This window comes from Aythya ferina (genome assembly GCF_964211825.1).
Source record: "Aythya ferina genome assembly, contig: HAP1_SCAFFOLD_88, whole genome shotgun sequence".
NCBI lineage: Eukaryota > Metazoa > Chordata > Aves > Anseriformes > Anatidae > Aythya > Aythya ferina.
This window is the reverse complement of record NW_028181427.1, coordinates 152,488-171,386: the sequence shown is the minus strand read 5'-3', so window position 1 is coordinate 171,386 and position 18,899 is coordinate 152,488. Positions and strand designations below refer to the sequence as shown.

Sequence of the window (18,899 nt, the reverse complement as noted above, 5' to 3'; positions counted from 1 at the left end):
GATGCTTGCCACTCTGTTCATGTAGTTTCATTTCATGGGGCAGTCCAATGGCTATGTAGCTATGTATTAACAGGTTATTCTACGTGTTTTAGTTTTCTTACCCAAGCTTTCCTTTTCAGTAGCTGATCCGAAATGCTCAGAAGACAGCACCAAGCATAATTTATGTCCCAGATATCCATTTATGGTGGGACAATGCTGGACCTGCTTTGAAACTTACTTTTCTAACTCTACTACATAACATTCCAGCATTTTCGCCAGTTTTGCTGCTTGCTACGTCTGATGTATGTCACTCAGATCTCCCAGAAGAGGTATTTGTCAATACTTTTCTTACTATTTCTTCAGTGTCTTGTAATTTATGAATGCTTTCAGCATCAAAATGCTGTGCTTTGTTAAATGCATGCTGTTATTACTCAGGCACCCTAACAAATCACTTAAAATTTGCTTAGAGAAAAAGAATACTGTGAAAGCATCTGCTTAAGGTTTTTTCTGAGTCAAGCAAGTGACTTTCACCCCTTTCTCATGCATGCAAATAATAAATTAATACAATAATTCAGGTGGCTACAAAGTGGTTCAGTCAAGAATATGCAGTGCTTGAAATGACAAGAGGATGTCTTTACTGAAGAGATTTCTTCTGACAGTCTGCCATTCCATGCTATGTTGGGTAAACTGCTAATAATGCAATTTAGTAGAGAATTGAAACACTTTGATTAAAAAAAATAAAAAATCAGTTTCTTTCTTCAGATAGGCCAAAGCATTCCAAGCTGGAAAGCTGAGTTCCAATTTCTGCTAAAGTAACTTTGGAATTGAATTCTAGTTGTATTCCTAAATAAACTGTAGTAAAAGTACATGCAGGACTTCATTGACTTCTGAGAGTTTACATTAAGGGAAGGTGCCCAAAACAGGACCACACTGTTCTCATTCTGATTATTTTGTCTCAGTTATTGGGGGAAGAGAACGGGTCTAACCTAGAGGTGTTAATTATCAACTGCTTTGAAAGTGCTTGAGTTCCCACAGAAGTTTTTGTACAGGTTGTAAATTCCTTCTAAAATAAGTAGTGAAATTCCTTACCTACCTTTTAATACTAGAACTTGAACATGGAGGAAGACGTAGAGGTACTAGCTACTTCAGACACCTTTTGGTAGAGAAATAAAAACTCAGCAAAAAGCCCTCACTTGTCTGCTGAAGCCTTTCTCTTCCCTCTATAGCCATAAAGGTTCTAAGTAAAGGATGCAGCAAGGCAAGTAAATACAAAGGAGGCGCTGTTGGATGTGGTGAAAGCCATTACTTTATCAGTGTAGCGTACAATCCCTTCAGCGAGCTTTAATTCTACAGGTGATTCTTAAAGGCGATATTTGAATTTGCCGTGCCAGCCTGTGAAAATGTAGCCTTTTAAGGCCAGGAAGATAACTTTTTTCAGTTTGTGTTCTTCAGGTTATTCTTAATTTGAAAAGGTACTCGTCTTTTTGGAATAGAATATGAGTTTTTGTGGCCTTAAATCTGAAATGTCTTTCCTCCTTCTGCTTTAGATCCAAAAATTATTTAATAAGGAATTTGGAGAAGTGTGCAATATTGAATTGTCTGGTAGGGCAGAGAGAGCAGCTTTTTTTGAGGACCTAATTCTAAATGAAGTGGCTAAGCCTCCTGTAAAGAAAAGAGGTGAGGAGGATATAAGAAGTACATCTAAAACTTTCCTATCAAAGTTACTAGCTCTTTGGGATTTGCTTTGGTGGTCATTTTCTGTCAGTAATTTGTCATATGTCATTTTGCTGACTCTCAAATGTCTCTTATGGGATTATTCGCTGAAAGCCCTGGTTTCATTCTAAAAAGCCAGTCCAAATGCCAACACAGTTTGCTCATGAAAAGGCTTTGATACGTAGGCATGTCACAGCACTGAAAAGCACAGAGATCTTTCCTTATAATTACAAACAGTATTTACAGGACTACTTGAATGAAGTCTAAAGCCCTTTCTTGGACTGTCAGTTCCTGTGGGAACAGGAATAGGAGCAGCAGTTTGTAAAAATAAGTTTTGAGGTCCTGTTCTCTGTTTCATCTGGAACTCCTCAATAGGAATCAATCATAAGTGCAGTATGTTTTCTTTTTCCTCCAATTGGCTGCTTAGATCCCTTTTTCTCCTTAATTTATTAGATAAGCCTAAACTAGGGGCGTGTATTTCAAAGACAGATGTAACTTGAATATACCTGCGGATCAGCAAAAGTCCTCTTCATGTGGGCATCCACTGGCTTTTCTTCCCCTTTCCTCCTAGGTTCTTGAGCTGTGAAAAATCTCGACAAATACATATGTCCTCATCTGAACTAGTCATTAGGCTCCTCTTCTGGTCTGAGGGAAGAAATCAGCACCTCTCGGCCCAGTTATCTCATTCTAAAGTAGATGCCTGCAATAGGTACTTCACAGGTGCAATTCATGCACCTTTTCCTCAATGTCGACAACAAAGAAAATGTCGGATGGCTTGCTCAGCTTTCACTGTTGTGATTTTCTGCAGCAAAGTGAAATAAATCTCCCACCCTCAGTGTTTCTTCTCTACCATGCACGTGCTTCTGACCTCCCTACTTCTTGTTGTCCTCTCCTAGCAGCTCTAATGCCAGTTGAAAGAGCCCTTCCATTTTTGAGAAGCAAACTGGTTAATTTCAGCATCTTCTGATGCATCGCAAATGTTGAGAGTTTTTAGGAAGTCGTTTATTTAAAGTTTTCAGAATAATTTTGGTAGACAGTGTGCAAGGTTAAGAAAACCTCTGAATGCTTGTATTTGATCTGCAGGTACCTGACTATGCCACAAGGATTAAAGAGCCGATGGATCTTTCAACAGTTCTGACTCAAATTGACTCGCGCCAGTACCTCGCTGCAGGAGACTATCTGAAGGACATCGATCTAATCTGTAACAATGCCTCAGAGTACTACCCGGATCAAAGATCTACAGGTGAGGATGTGCTTTTTAGCCCTAGTTTAAAATATCTGTCAGATGTATAGATGGATAAATGCTGTGTGTGGACAATAGACTTCGGATGGATTAGATGATTTTGGACATCCACAGAGAACATCTCATACCACATTGTAAATATTTTATCATTTTGCTACTTGGGTATGGAATTGTGATACAAGTGTTCCCAAGGAACTAGTGCTTTTGTTTTAATTAACTTCGATGTTGTTATGCTGAAAATATTCACTGAGATAACCTTTTGGAACCGACCTATGAAGAAAGCAATTTTTTCTGTGATCAAAACAGTTTCATTGGTTGGTAGACAACATTCAGATAAAGTCTGTAAAATTTCAGATCGTCACAGCGCCTATGTTTTGCAAGACACTGCATATTCAATGGTGAGGAACGAAATGGATACAGAGTTTGGACGACTTTGTGAACAAATTAAAGAATCTCGTGAGAAAAGAGGTACATGCTTTAACGCTAAGGATTTGAAGACTTGTCTCTGCATTTGTAACTGAAAATGCACGGCAAAGATCTTTGGTATCTATTCTTTATTGCAAGGTCACACCTCTCCAGCGTGTGCTCCATGCGACAACTCCAAGTCACCACGGCAGAACCCTGCTACTGAAGACGAGAAACCAGAGGAAGAGAGTAATGAAAATGAGGAGATGCCAGCGGCACCTGTAGATGCCAGTACACCCATTTCTAATGGCAAGTTGCATTTTATTCAGCTGCTCTTGTCATTCATACCTTCTCTGTTCTTGAGGCGCAACAGGTGTCTCTGATGCCTGGCTCTTTATGCCAGAGGTATTTTGTTTTCAAATTGACTTCCAAATGGGAGAGAGAAATCCAGAGGTCATTCATTCAATATAGTGATGAATTAAAGTTCAAAGAAAGTTGGTTCATTTGATGTACTCTTACTGGAACTTCATTTTGTAAACAGAACGACCCCCCACTCAAGGATATCACAGTACTAAAAATGATAGTACTCACCCTTGTAGGAGCAGCAATGTGAAGAAGGTCAAGGGCAGTAAGAAGGGTTCAAAGCTTTGATATAACAAGCCTTACACTTTTTTTGACAGAGCTCCTAATCAGCATCTTTCGCAAGGTCTGGAGATGGGAGAAAAACTCAAACTAGATTTTAATTCTAGGATGTATAATGTCAAGCTTGACTGTTCCTCTGAACAGTCAATTGAATTTAAATTTTTTTAATTTAAATTAATTAGTTTAGTTTTTTTAATTTAAATTCAATTGAATTTAAAGTTTTGAATTTAAATTCCAATTGAATTTATGAAAAAAAATCCAATTGAATTTAAAGTTTTTTTGTTGTTGTTGTTTTTCACGAAACACTAAGTTTATGTGAAAGGTTTTGCTGCAATATCTTTTTGCCAAGGATATTAAGCTTAAGTTATCCACAAGAAAATGGTGGGGAGAGGGAAGCTTTAGTTTTGAAAGCTTTTTTTTTTTTTTTTTTCCCAGGTTTTTCTTGAGCACAGCAGCGTTTAAGTGTCTGCCTGCCATTAGTTGCCCCACTACCAAGTCAGGAGGGTTAATTAAACTTGCGTGAGGCAGAATTTCTTTATCTGAATCTACGTGGTTTGCATAAATATATTCTTATTTCCTTCTTTCCCTAGGATTATTCTTCTACCAGTATTGAATGTTTCAACGGACACCGTTTAAGATCAATGAGAAAAAGCATCCTGCGGTGTTCAGTCTCCAGCTTTGAAGAAAGTATGGCGATACTGAGGGGAAATGTCAACAGAAGACGCTTTTCAAGGTACTGTATTTCTGTATGTTCAATCTCTGTTCGATCTGTAGATTGAAAAGCAAGAGAGAAAGCATGTGCAGTGAGTTGTGGCCTGATAAACCTCTGGCTAAAATCAGCAGAGGCCTATGAGCATGCTGATGGCATACCAGTACCTTAAAACTAGAATCCCTCTTCTCAGTGGAAGTCTTCTGCTTTTCTAAAAAAAACGTGTTTTTTTTTCCCAAACCCCTTTGAGGTGTTGTTGTGGTGTTTAGCTGCCGGCCGGGTTAAACCACACAGCCCTTCTCCAACCCTCCCACCTCCCTCTCTGGGATGGGGGAGGGAAACGGGAAAGTGAAGCCTGCGAGTTGAGATAAAGACAGTTTATTAAGACAGGAAAATAATGATGATGATGATGATGATGATAATAGTACTGCTAATAGTAATGTGTACAAAACAAGTGATGTGCAATGCAGTTGCTCACTACCCGCTGACCAGTGCCCAGCGTAACCCCTAGCAGCCCGGCTGCCCCGCCCTATCCATGGTGCAGCATGTTGCCATAAGGCATAGAATTCTTTGGCCAGTTGGGGTCGGCCATCCTGAGTCTGTCCCCTCGCAGCTGTTGCTGTGCGCCGATTCTGATCGCTAGTAGGAGAGTGAGACACCGAAAGTTCCTTGGCTTGTTGTAAGTACTGCTCTGCAGCAACTGAAACATCGGGGTGCTATCAGCACTCTTCTAAACATCCTTTCACACTTCCTAAGCCAAAACATAGCAACCTACCCGCCACTAGGAGGAGAACTAACTCTGTCCTAACTGAAACCAGGACATGTATCTTTTCCACTTGGGTGCTATTGCTCATAATTTTGAGAATTCAACATGAGCAAGCTAGGAAATGTGGGTACATACAGAACCGCGTGTATATGGTACGCAACAGACTTGGGATGTGGATCCTGCGTGAGGCCTACAGGCTTCTCTTTGTATACCATGGAGCACTGGCTTGTAAACATGGTGAAATTTCCCATCCTTGATGGGTCTAATACAACAAGTCTTTCCTCCCTTCTCTCCCCTGTCCTCTTTCTTAATGTAGGCAGTTGAGAAAAACACAGGTAAGTGGCTGTAAGTCCCCGGGATACCTATTTACGCTGGTTACTGAAGAGGATGGCACTTGGTCACTCCATGGCTTTCATTTGGCCCCAAAGCCTTCTGTAGTCATCTGAATTCACTCCTCAGTGACTTTTCTGTGAAGAGAGGTAGGTGCAAACAGGAGATTTTATGAATTCCTTGGGGAGGGAGCAGTGTGAATTGCAGCTTCGTAGGCACAAAGCAAACTGTTCTAATTGTGCAAAGTAAATTGATACTTGGTAAGTTCAAACTTAGTTTTATAGTTGGCAACCACAAAAGTAAACCTTAGCTGTGATCCTACCAGCACAGTGGTGTAGCTCTTCCCTTCCCCTTGTCCTCTTGGCTCTTTTAATGAGAGTGCAAGCAACAAACCTGTGCCAAAGGGTGCTGTATAGTAAACAATGGGCAGGCTTTTTTCTAAAAAGCACGAGTTTGAGTTATGTGGTGTTTGGGTGTTTCTCTTGAAACGATTCTTACCTCCTTGAGCTGTTAGATCATAATGCAGGAAATGAAAGTGCTGCATGCATAAACAGAGTAATCAAACATACACCTCTTAGGAAGAGGCTTGCAATGTAATAGTGTTTGTTTTGAGCACTGTTAGATACAGTTTGACATGAATGGAGTGAAAACACCTTAGAGAAAGGTGTTGATTGTTCTCACTTTTCCAAGACAGAAATAACTGGAGTAGATTTCCCTCCTGCATGGAACAAAAGTTGCACCTTTTTTTTTTGTCTGGCTAGCTTTCAGTCTCTTTAAGAATTTCTCTACAGGTCACAGTTTTAAGTAGACGGTTTAAACGTGCAGAGCGATAAGTAAGTGGAATGCAGTGGTTGTGACAACAACTTCTGATCTGAAATGTAAAGAAAAATCAATCCACTTCAGGGTGCCTTTTTTGTTTGTCTGTTTCCATTTTACAAGAGCAACGGTGAAATAAGGAGAATCCCATCTTCACTGTTTCAAAATACTTTGTTTCTGCGTTTCAGTCACCAGAACATTGAGGAGTAGAGCTGGTGCAAAAACTGTGAGACGAGTCCACGGAGAAAACAGGGACTTGGAGCTGCGCCGCAGCTGTAGAGTCGGACGCAGTCGGTACTCTACTACTAACTCGTCCATTCTATTTGACAAACTTATAACAAAGTAAGTCATCTTTTCTTGCAGACCTCTTAAAATGATCTTTCTTAGCAAGCCTTTGCACTATGGCATGATGTTGGCCTCGACTTGCTCTGTATTTTGACAGCAAAGAGGTATGGCTGCTCCTGGCATTGAGAGTTCAATTTGTTGAGTTTTCCGCATTTGGCAGTTTTCTTAGCATCAGAAGTGCCTTCATTTTTAATGAACTTTTTGTTCCATACTCACAAAAGTGAATGTAATGCTTGATTAAGAAACTGAGGATGGTTTGATACAGTCAAAGCAAAGTAGTCCTAGCGATTCTGCATTTCTGTCCATGGTTTATTTCTGTTTCTGAAGCCAAAATTGTTTTCTGCTTCAGAATTTGCTTTCCTTGCATTTCATCATTTTCTACAACACGAAACTTAGATTCCCATGTAGAGAAGAACAAACAGCCTTTCCTCGGTTAACAAAAAATGACTTAATGCTACTGTGCAGAGCAACTTAAGAAGGATTAAAAGTTGACATAATTTTTTTATAACATCTTAGTAGGATGTCAGAATTCTTATTTTCCTCCTGCATTTAAATATATATATATTTTAAATGTGCTCAGTAAGAGGGGAAAATAAACCTGAAAACAGCGTATGTTTGCAAATCCTCAAAAGCTTGTTCTTAAATCTCTATCAAAAATAAAGATTTGACCTAATTTTTTGGTAATGTCTAAAATCTTGGCTAAGTGTCAATGACTTTTGCTTTGTGCGTACTACATTAAAATCTCTTACTGATTATGCGTGCTGTTTTATTTTGTTCATACATGCCTAACTTTGCTCTTACATGTCAACTTTGTATCTTAGTACTGCGGAAGTTGTGCTACAAAAAATGGATGAAATGGAGCAGATGCGTAGATGCCAAAGATGTTGGGAAGATGTTGAGGTACAAATGACAGAGCAAATACTCCGTCAGTTTGCCATTTTTGTAGAGTATTTCACGTAGGGAAGTAACTTAGTTGTAATTTTTATTTGAACTGAAATAACTTCCTTCCAAAGAATAGTGTGGTCTAAACTACCATTTGGTCTTGCTCTCTGGTTATATCTTCATGTCTTACTGATACGGTTGTGCTCCAGATATCTTTTAAGAGTGGAGGAAGCATCTTCTGCAGAAGATGTGGGATAACGGGGAGATGCTGAAATGCATGTCTTCCACTCCAGTTTCTGAATTGCCTTCTGCATTTTGAATAGACACTGTTTACAAACAGCTGTTTCGGACTTGGGTTTTTACTCCAAATGTTACTAAAAGCTCTGCCTGGGGGACTGAATATGCAAAAAGACTGGTGCTTTCCATCAGCTTGGCAGTTTAAGCTGTTTAGCTTTTTATCCGTAACTCCTAGATCATATTTCTCGTCATGCTCAGGAACGCACTTACTTGGAAAGCTTAACAAAAGGCAGTGCATGGCTTCCTGTGTTGGTCACTCGCTCGAATTTTGATTCCTGTTAATGTCTTTTTTCCCGAGAGCTCACAAAGAATCTCCAGTATCATGTAGCTTTAATCATCTGTTACAGGCAAATGGAGCTGTTTTCTTTAATTGACCTAACTTGCATTTTAGAATTCTTCCTTGGTTGCAAACTGCTCCCAGAGTTTTCAGGAACTTGAAGCCTTTTAAATTTCCAGCTGAATGAACTGATGGCTACTTTATGTATATTTGTTCGTGTGCTGGCCTTGCCTGAGAGCTTAAATAAACCCCTGTCTCTAGAGGAACCCCTGTTAAAGCTGTATGCAGCAATCATACTCCTCTGTCTTAGTTTTGCTCTATTAAATTAAACTATTTTATTAAATTACTGTTTCTTATGAATGATAGGCACATCGTTTTAAAACTTCCCGATAACCTACTTTCATAGCTTTTTGTTTAGCTCTGAATTGCCTTCTTTTTCTCTCAAATCACAGAATGGTTGAGGTTAGAAGGGGCCTCTGGAGGTCACCTGGTCCAACCCTCCCCTGCTCAAGCAGGGACACCTAGAGCTGGTTGCCCAGGGCTGTGAAATGAATCCAGAATTGTCCACAGTACTTTTTATTAGCATCTCTCACACGCCTGTATGATTTCTTTTGGTATGTCTGCTAGAAAGGTAGTTCTTTTTCCTTGGTTCTGTCACACTGTAGGTTATTAACCTATGATTAACTAATGCACTCAGTTTTGTATCTGGGCAAGTATTTAACCACTGCATGTACTGAGCGCTGGTTTAGAGCAGAAATTCTTGTTACTGATTGTGGGTGCACGCAATCATATTCCCATTCTCTCCTCTTGTGCAATAATTTATTTTTTGTGTGTATACGGGGTGCCTCGATAATGTTACTGTGTAAGCATCAACAGACAGACGTGTCTGTCAGTGGATGTACATGTATGCACGTCTGTTTTTCTGCACGTTTGTGACCGATCTTTCTTGCTGCTTGGAATTAGGAGAACCTTGATATCTTGACCTGTGTGAAGTCGGACTTTGAAAGAACTGGACCTGGCAGTCCAGATGAGATTGGTGAGTTCTGGTTTTAAGTTTTCTTTACTCTGTTCTAACCAAAAGCCTTGTCTTAAACAATTGAAACAAGCTAATCTACTGGGTATTTGTCTTCTGTAACAATTCTGTGTTGCTATTGACTTCACAAGCCTTAGTATGAGCTCTAGGGCTGTACTGTAGTGAGCTCAGAACAGGTGAAAAAAAAAATACAGCGCTTTTCCAAACTGCTTACAAGATAAAAGGCAACAGATGGTTGTAGACAGGTGGGAATGGAAAGAAATGGACAGCATTACTCAGCATGCGAAACGGCGATACCGCTACAGCAGAATCGTGACAGTTTTCATGGTTTTGAGCAGCACAGCAAGAATTTTCAGGAAGCAAGATAGATAGGCTGCCAGATGTGTATGAAAAGCTCCTCCCAAGCGTGAAGCTCAGCAGGAGGGAAGATAGCGTTGTGCATTTCTGTGTTTAGGAGGCAGTCACCGTAAGCTGCTGTCAGGGCCTGTAATTAGGAGCTGTCATCTGGGTACTCAGTGACTTGTGGAATGAGGTTAAGCCACGAAAGCCCATATTAACTTGGAAGTGATGGGAAAACTTACAGTTTTTGAGAAGAACGTTAGTTGTGATTAAGGCAGTAAATTAGATCATCCTTGTAGGAGCTTTCTAAACAGATCAGAACAGGGCAAGACTGTACTTAAGGACCGAAAAGGGTGTTGCAGTAGACGAGCTGACGAGTTAGATTATGTGATAGAGCTCAGCTGCACACCTGCAAAGGAGCTCAGAGAGACAGTGACAGGAGGCTGAGCCCCAGAAAATACTTTGCTCCTCCCTTCAGAGGCCCAGAGGAGCAGAGAGATGCACAGTGGCAGGTGGGAACCCGAGGGAAGTTCTTCAGAGGAAGAATGGCTGGGCCATGGACTAGTAAGGGAGAAGCAGAGTTGACTCCTTTGGAGGTTTAGTTAGGAAAATATTAGCTCAAAGTCTTAATAAGAGGAGCTTGAATACAAGGAGGGGGCCAGTCTAGAGGGAGAAGCTTGGTTAAAGTGTGTGGGTTTCAGGGAGCTGTGCAGTAGAGACTTGCAGAGAGGAATTTTAAATAGCATGTTGAATGGGAAATTAATTGATGATCAAAATGCAAACTACAATTTTAAATCAGGAAAGAGCTAGAATATACTTTTATAATGAAAAATACGCCAGAAAAGAGTGAGGAAAGTGTCAGTGTTGTTATAAAGGAAGTTATTGGAAAAAGGAAAGGGTTAGAGGAGCACTAAAGCAGAGAAATTCATGCTTTTGTGATAGAAGTGTTGGAACACCAAGGACTGGAGATGGTAGTGATCACAAACTCATTTACTGATCGCTCAGTTTTCTGTGTGCTGTCTGTATACCCCACGGCACCTACCTTGCATTCAGAAAGCAATGCAACCTTTGGGGTTAAAAAATAAAAACCAAAGAGGGCAGTGCTTTCCAAGAAAAAAAGATAAGTCCTTTTGGCAAACAGGTAGGTGAACGGAGTATGTATGTTCCTTCCTCGGTGTCCTGCTGTTAACGTGAGAGGATATTCTCCAGAACCCAGTAGATAATTGCACTCTGGTTCTTGTGTTTTTTACCATCTTTCATGAAACAACTTCAGGTTACTTGACAGAAGCTAATGGCCTAAGCTTATGTGCATTTGGCATTGTTTTCTCATTGGTGAGCTTCAAGCCTGTGTCTGGCCCATTATTGCTCCCAGAATTTGTGGCAGAGCTAGACTTGGACTTAGATTACTACGCTTAGTCTTAGCACTACAGATTATTAAAACCCTTTCCATTAAATACTTTCTCAAACTAAGAAGTGACTTTCTGAAATAGCTGTTTTCAGAAGATCTGCATCTTAGCTAAGCAATATGACAGAATTTTGCCTGTTGTTAAACACTGAGGCTGACGACAAGTCCATCAGCAGTTTCAGAGAGGACAGAACAATGTCTAGATGCATGCTCATCTGCTAGGATTTGTGATTTCTGAAACGTGACTTGCATAAATTCATCTTAAGGTTTTGCAGGATCCACCGTGTCATTAAAATAACGATAGTAATAAAACTTACAGGCATCTGTGTAATGCATTTTGGATTTCATATAATTTGCAAAAGTACTTAACGATTCGGTGTCATTTTGTGGTACACTACAAACATCAAAAGGAAGTGAGAACAAAGAAAATGATGGTGAAGATGTTCCAAGGCGTTACAACCTTCGACAGAGTAAACCTGTTGACTGCTACCAAGCTCCTATGGAAAGTAGGTTGAACGCACAGTTTCTCTTAAAACCTTATTTCTTGCACATAAGTGAGATAAAATTTTTGAATGTAAATACATGTGTTTGCACACACAGTTCTGTTTCAGTTCTGTACCTTCATTCTGCACATGAACTTCACTGTTTTTATCAGACACGTGTGTCCTGTGCACATTGTATTTCTTTGCTGTTTGGCATGCTTAGTGCTATGTATCCTTGATATAACAGTAATTAATCACACTTAACAGTCTTGCTCTTGTGATTTTCAGTTCACCTTTAAACAGGGTGTAGTTTTCCACTTGTGCCATGCACTGATGAAAAGCAAAAACAGTTAAAAATTCTTCTGGAATTAGGGATGAGTGAAACACGTGGCATTTTCTTTATCTTTTGATATCCTCCTCTCTTAAATGTATCTGTATCATTATTCTAAATTCTTTCCTTTCAGTAAGACAAAGAGATCGAGAGAGGACTAACTCGGGCCAGCCCCATTCTGTCAGACAGAAAGAGTCACTTGAAAATGCTGGGTCACAAAAATATAGAAGACGTGCCAGGTTGGTGTATGGCTAGTGATAGCTCTTACTTATCCGTAGAGCTGTCAGTCTCCTTACTGCATAATGCTTCAAAGGGTTTTCAGTTTAGTGGTAATTACAGAGTAAGTTTATGATCGGTACTTTGGTAGTCTTAAGGTAGAGAGGAAAGAACTATTTGGAGGGGAGGAGGTGGATACTTTTAAGTTGGTTTCTTTTTTAAATCCAATATTTGTGGGTCACTGATAAGATGATTATGGAGGTAGTGTCTGAGTTTCTGTAACTGAAATTCTTTGGTTCTGGAACTGAAGCCAGAATCCCCCCTTAAAAATCTTAGTCAGACTATTTAATCTTGAAGGATACAAATGATTTTCTTAAAACCGAAAATAATTTTATTCAATTTAGAGGGAGAGGCTTTATGGAAGTTTTGTTAGATTTAAAAAAAAAAAAAAAAGAAAAAGTTATCACTCAAATACTGACTCTAGTTTCTGTTTGGAATCAACTAATGTTTCTATATGAAGTTAACCTTAAACAATAAAAGATCTAAATGAAATGATAAATTGCCTTAGTAATGATAAAGGCTTTTTGGATTCTGTAAGCAGTTAGTGCGTAGAGAATGCTGTTGATTGCCAGATATTTTGTTGAGCATTCTTGAAAGCAGACAGTTGTCACGAGGAAAATCATGTCATGGCCTTTGAAATCAGATTCCTAAGGAGTACAATGGACTGGAAAATAGATCTCAGAGTAAATTTTGAGATAGAATTCCCTTAATTTTTGGTGTTACTTAGTATCTGCTCTATTTTCTTTTTAACTTTCTGGTCTATATGCTTGCTTGCAGACAGAGACGTGCAGATGACATCAGTGATTCTACACCCTCTTGCTCATCTCCCTTGCTTAGCACGTGTGATACGGAGGATGGTGGTGAGAGCAGTGAGGATGGCGAGAGCAACCAAGAAGGTTGCTGTCGTTAGAGAATAGGGGAGGGATGAACCTCCTTCCAATGAATATTTAGCCATGTTTAAGTTTATCTGAATGTAACTGTGTAAGTTTATGTCAATTAATTAGGTCTTCTATATATTAATTAATGTCTTCTACATTTGCTTGGCATTATTACGAAAAACAAATCTTCGAGCTGCATCTTAAAGAAAAAGAAGCCCTATAACTTCTCCTTAATTCAAATCAGGACTTTTCGAGTGAAACGTCAGAAACGGGACCTAAAGAGAGTTCAGAGGGATCAAAAGAAAGTTGGAAGAAGTCAGGGAGATGCAATGCAAATAGTGTGGTAAGTCGTAAACTAATCATCATGTCAGCGAGTGTTTCCAGTGATTATGAAAGATCTCAGTGTGCCATCTACAACTACCTTTGTTGATGGTTTTCTCTAAAGCAACTTCAAAAATTGCCCAGAATGTTTCCATTGTGCTGAGATAATTTCTGATGAAACCTTGATCTAGATTGCTGCTTTCTTTAACATACAAACTCTGTTGTGTTGAATTTCTCTTTAGATTGGATTTGAGAACGTGGGTGGTCTTTCCGAACACATCGCAGCTTTGAAAGAGATGGTGATTTTTCCCTTCCTGTATCCAGAAGTTTTTCAGCGGTTCAATATTCAGCCCCCAAGGTAACTCATTACAGTGATAAATCTTAAGTCAGCTGTTTTCAGGAGAAAGTTCAATTAAGGTATCAATATGCTTCCATGCTTCAACATTTTTGGCAGCGGTGAACATTTGTTTTAGTAGTAGCAAAAAGTGGTTTCTTAAAAACGGATAGAATCAAGAATATTTGTAGGTTAAAAATATAAGCAATGTCTTAAAATTTTAAGTTTTACCATCTGGTGTTTTTAAAAAGTTGGGTTAGTTGGGTTGGAGTGGTTTTGTTCTCAGTTTTATGTACAAGTCAGCTTGATTAGTTTGTAAGCAAGAAGGGATTATCTAGTGGAAGCCAATTGTAATATGTTGCCTGGAAGCCCAGTTGTTTTTCCTGCCTACTTTTGCTTTCTTTTTTTTTTTTTTTCCTCTGAGTGCTAAGGCATCGCTTTTCCTTCCGGCTTTAGGCTTCCTCACTTGCCATCAGCAATAGATGGTCTGAGAGACCAAACCCAGTAACTTAATGCTTTTGAAAGGAGCATTAAATGCTTTACTAACAGATTCTGCATATTGTGAAAGCAAGAATATGCAGTTTATTGCTGCAGAATGAACTGGTGATTCACCATTCAGCCCATTCTCAGATTCTGTGCTGAAGTTTGCCCGTTTGGCTCCGGTTTGCTGTAATCACCCTGTTTGTCAGCAGTTTTGGAAGTGTCCTTCTGGGACAGTATGCTCTCTTTTGAAGGTTTTATACGTTTGAGTTACCCCCTTATTCATTTCTTTGGGTGAAAAAAATGAATTTTCTTGTGAAACGTTGTAAAAACGCAGAACTTCTATCTGTTCTGCCTCTACCCACACTTCAGCTATTACTGCTGTCTTGTATATGACGTGTTTTGGTTAGAAAAGATGAGTTTGTTCTAGAGACGATGGTTGTAGGAGGTACTCATCATGATGTTTTTTTTCCTATCTGGATCTTTTTTATTGCAGAGGCTGTCTATTTTATGGCCCCCCAGGAACAGGGAAAACACTAGTTGCTCGTGCACTTGCCAGTGAATATAGTCAAAGTGACAGGAAAATATCATTTTTTATGAGAAATGCTTGGGACTGCATGAGAAAATACATGGGGGAATCAGAATGCCAACTTCGTGTGTTATTTGAACAGGTAAGGTTGAAATGCACAGTGTATTCTGTCAGAGTTGAAACCATTATTTTTTGTGGTCAACGTTTTTAAGTAGAACTTGCTCTTTTTTTTGTATTTTGTTAGTTTTTTTTTTCCCACTGAAATGGAAATGCCAGTGTTTCTGCTGTGAATGTCAGCTGTAAGAACTACTGGAACGATTTGCTTCCTGTCAGCCGGATACAGTGGGTTGACACAGACTGTCTTCTGTTAGTCATGCCAGATACTCCAGTAGCTCTATCAGTAGAGGTCCCAGAGGCTAAAATGAAAGATCTAGTTTAGATGACATTCCAACCATGATGTTTTTGTGCATTTTTCCTTTAAATAATGCTGTTTTACTCTGTGTTTTTGTGCTAGGCCTATCAGATGCGACCTTCAACTATTTTCTTTGACGAGATAGATGGTCTCTCTCCTGTGCACTCCAGTAAACAAGACCACATTCACAGAATCACAGAATCACAGAATTTCTAGGTTGGAAGAGACCTCAAGATCATCGAGTCCAACCTCTGACCTAACGCTAACAGTCCCCACTAAACCATATCCCTAAGCTCTACATCTAAACGTCTTTTAAAGACTTCCAGGGATGGTGACTCCACCACCTCCCTGGGCAGCCTGTTCCAGTGTCTAACAACCCTTTCAGTAAAGAAGCTCTTCCTAACATCTAACCTAAAACTCCCCTGGCGCAACTTAAGCCCATTCCCCCTCGTCCTGTCACCAGTCACGTGGGAGAACAGGCCAACCCCCACCTCGCTACAGCCTCCTTTAAGGTATCTGTAGAGAGCAATAAGGTCGCCCCTGAGCCTCCTCTTCTCCAGGCTGAACAAGCCCAGCTCCTTCAGCCACTCCTCGTAGGACTTGTTCTCCAGGCCCTTCACCAGCTTCGTCGCCCTTCTCTGGACCCGCTCAAGTCCCTCGATGTCCTTCTTGTAGCGAGGAGCCCAAAACTGAACACAGTACTCGAGGTGCGGTGTCACCAGAGCCGAGTCCAGGGGGACGATCACCTCCCTAGCCCTGCTGGTCACACTGTTTCTGATACAAGCCAGGATGCTGTTGGCCTTCTTGGCCACCTGAGCACACCGCTGGCTCATATTCAGCCGACTATCCACCATCACTCCCAGGTCCTTCTCTGCCAGGCAGCTCTCCAACCACTCATCTCCCAGCCTGTAGCTCTGCTTGGGGTTATTGCGCCCCAGGTGCAGGACCCGGCACTTGGCCTTGTTGAACTTCATGCAGTTGGCCTCAGCCCATCGGTGCAGCCTATCCAGATCCTCCTGCAGAGCTTTCCTACCCTCGAGCAGATCGACACACGCACCTAACTTGGTGTCATCTGCAAACTTACTGAGGGTGCACTCAATGCCCTCATCCAGATCATCGATGAAGATATTAAAGAGGACCGGCCCCAGCACTGAGCCCTGGGGGACGCCACTAGTGACTGGCCTCCAACTGGACTTGACTCCATTTACCACGACTCTTTGGGCCCGGCTATCCAGCCAGTTTCTAACCCAACGAAGCGTGCGCCAGGGGCGTGGCTGTGCGGCGGCCGCCGGCGAGATGGCGGTGGCAGGGGGCGGTGGCGGATCCTCGGCATCCTGCGCACCCTCCACCCGCGGCCTCGAGCGGCCCGACCCGCTGGCGCGCTTCACCTGCCCCGTGTGCCTCGAGGTGTTCGACAGCCCCATGTGCGTCCCCTGCGGACACGTGTTTTGCACACCATGCCTGCAGGAGTGCCTCAAGCTCAAAAAGCCAGTCTGTGGTGTCTGCCGCAGCACCCTGGCGCCTGGCAGCAGGGCTCTGGACTTGGAAAAGCAGTTCGAAGCGACAGAAACCACTTGTAACGGCTGCAACAAAAAGATGTTTCTCTCAAAGATGCGCAGCCACGCAGCTTCTTGTTCAAAGTACCAGAACTATATCATGGAAGGTGTGAAAGCTGTGACTAAAGAACCACTCCACAACACCAGGAACTTCCCCAATCGCTTCACCTTTCCTTGTCCATATTGCAGCAAGAAAAGCTTTGATCAAGAAGGACTAGTTGAGCACTGAAAAACATTGCACAGCATGGATGCAAAACAAGTGGTTTGCCCAATTTGTGCCTCGATGCCGTGGGGAGATCCAAATTACAGGAGTGCTAACTTCATGGAACACCTTCAGAGACGACACCGGTTTTCATACGATACTTTTGTGGTACGTGTTTCTTCATCCTTGGAATACGTGAGCCTGATGACTCTTAAAACCCAGCTTTTTTTATGTAGCCACTACTGTAAAATGTAGTCCTTGCAGATGGTATAATGCGAGAAGTTGAATTACTGTTAAGTCAGAGGAGGAGACAGCTGGTTTTGTGTTGTGTTAACCAATATGGCCCTGGCAGTAAAAGAATTTCTGTACCCTTCGTTCATAGGATTATGATGCTGATGAAGATGATATGATGGCACAGGTTTTGATGCGTTCTTTGCGGGATAAATAAAATAAAAAAGAAGACTAATTGTCAAACCAAGCTTCCATGAGAGGGAAATGGCCAGCATTCTTGCACTTCTCCCTGTCCATGCCAAGATGAACTCAGGCATTCAGAAATATGGAAGACTTTAATCTTAGTTTTGAATCCCCATTTGATCTTTTGGTATCATTCTTGTTTTTTATTAATATGACTATGTTGTTCAACCACGTAAGGCTAATTTTCTTTTTTGTTTCACACAAAGCTTATTTATAGGTCAGTGTGGAGGAGACAGTTCTGTTTTCCTTCACATCTGCCTGTTTTCTGATTGCTTTCTGCCAGTTGTGCTAGTTTGACTAAAGCCAGAAATACTCCAAATTGACTGGCATGAACTAGCTGGTAAACCTCTTCTTCCCCTGATCTTGTTTACATTTCGTAAATGATAGTATGAGAGGTGTCTTTGTGGCTCTTTTCCTTTAGTGAGACCCCTAGGTGCTAACTCACCAGATTAGTTCCTGTTTCAGCTGGCCTATGATGCCTGTGATTTCATGATGTTTACCAGTGTGTGAATTCTCACAGGCAGCCTCTCAATTATATGGAAAACATGTCTCCAGTATGTCTTCAAACTGCAACATTCCTTAGCAAAAATGTTTGAAGCTGAGTAAGAAACTAGTTCAAAACACTTTAGTTCTATACCTGATTACGATTTTGTTCCATACTTTGACCATAATTTCTAGCCTGCCTGGAAAACAGAACTTTGGTGTTAGCTAAAATGCATAACTTTCAACTGTTATAGCAAATATTAATCATTTGTTGGCCTTATTAAATTGGTGTTTAAAAAATCGGTTTTCTAGGAATCTTAAGCCTTATGCTTGTAGGGGAATTCAGAAGCTTTTTCAATATCCGTATCTTATGTCAACTAAAAATTTCATATATATATTCCTAGTTGTTCCATCCCTCGAGGCAAGCTGGTAGCAAAACTTATAACCCGTAGCACTTGCACAGCACTGCCTTCTGCATTGCAGATTCTAACAAGTATTTTGAATTCCTGTTTTTACTTAAACGTCGCTAAGGTAGCTGAAGCTGTACTTAGATTGTTTTCCATATACATACAGGATGGAGGTTTAGCTTTCAAAGAAAATGTAAAATATAAACAAGTTTGAATTCATAGACAATGGATACTTTATACTCAGTTATACACTTTCATTGTAGAGTTTCATTTTTAGTTTAACACTAATTGCACGGTCAATATGCTGAGATCAAGCAGTCTCAGAGACCCGAACAGAGCTTGGAAATTGGAGTAGTAGTGCTGAGATGTCTGGTCTCATTGAACTTGGCATGCCTGATTGGAGCAGTGGACCTGCATCACCACAGAACTGAGTACTAATCAATTTATTTGACCAATAAACTTCACACTCTGCAGACTGCAGCATAACCTTACCCCTAAGAAATGAAACGCACCCCAGCTAAAACATCTTGATTAAACTTTGTGTCCAGCAAGT

At 40.8% G+C, this 18,899-nt stretch overlaps 1 pseudogene across 1 annotated transcript; it reads left to right on the top strand.

Moving 5' to 3' along the window:
* The first annotated feature begins 16,520 nt into the window (after nt 1–16,520).
* On the top strand, nt 16,521–17,627 carry LOC311428513 (E3 ubiquitin-protein ligase RNF114-like; annotated as a pseudogene). The gene is made up of 2 exons: nt 16,521–17,150; nt 17,365–17,627. The product of its transcript is annotated as an E3 ubiquitin-protein ligase RNF114-like (transcript).
* Nucleotides 17,628–18,899: the final 1,272 nt, after the last annotated feature.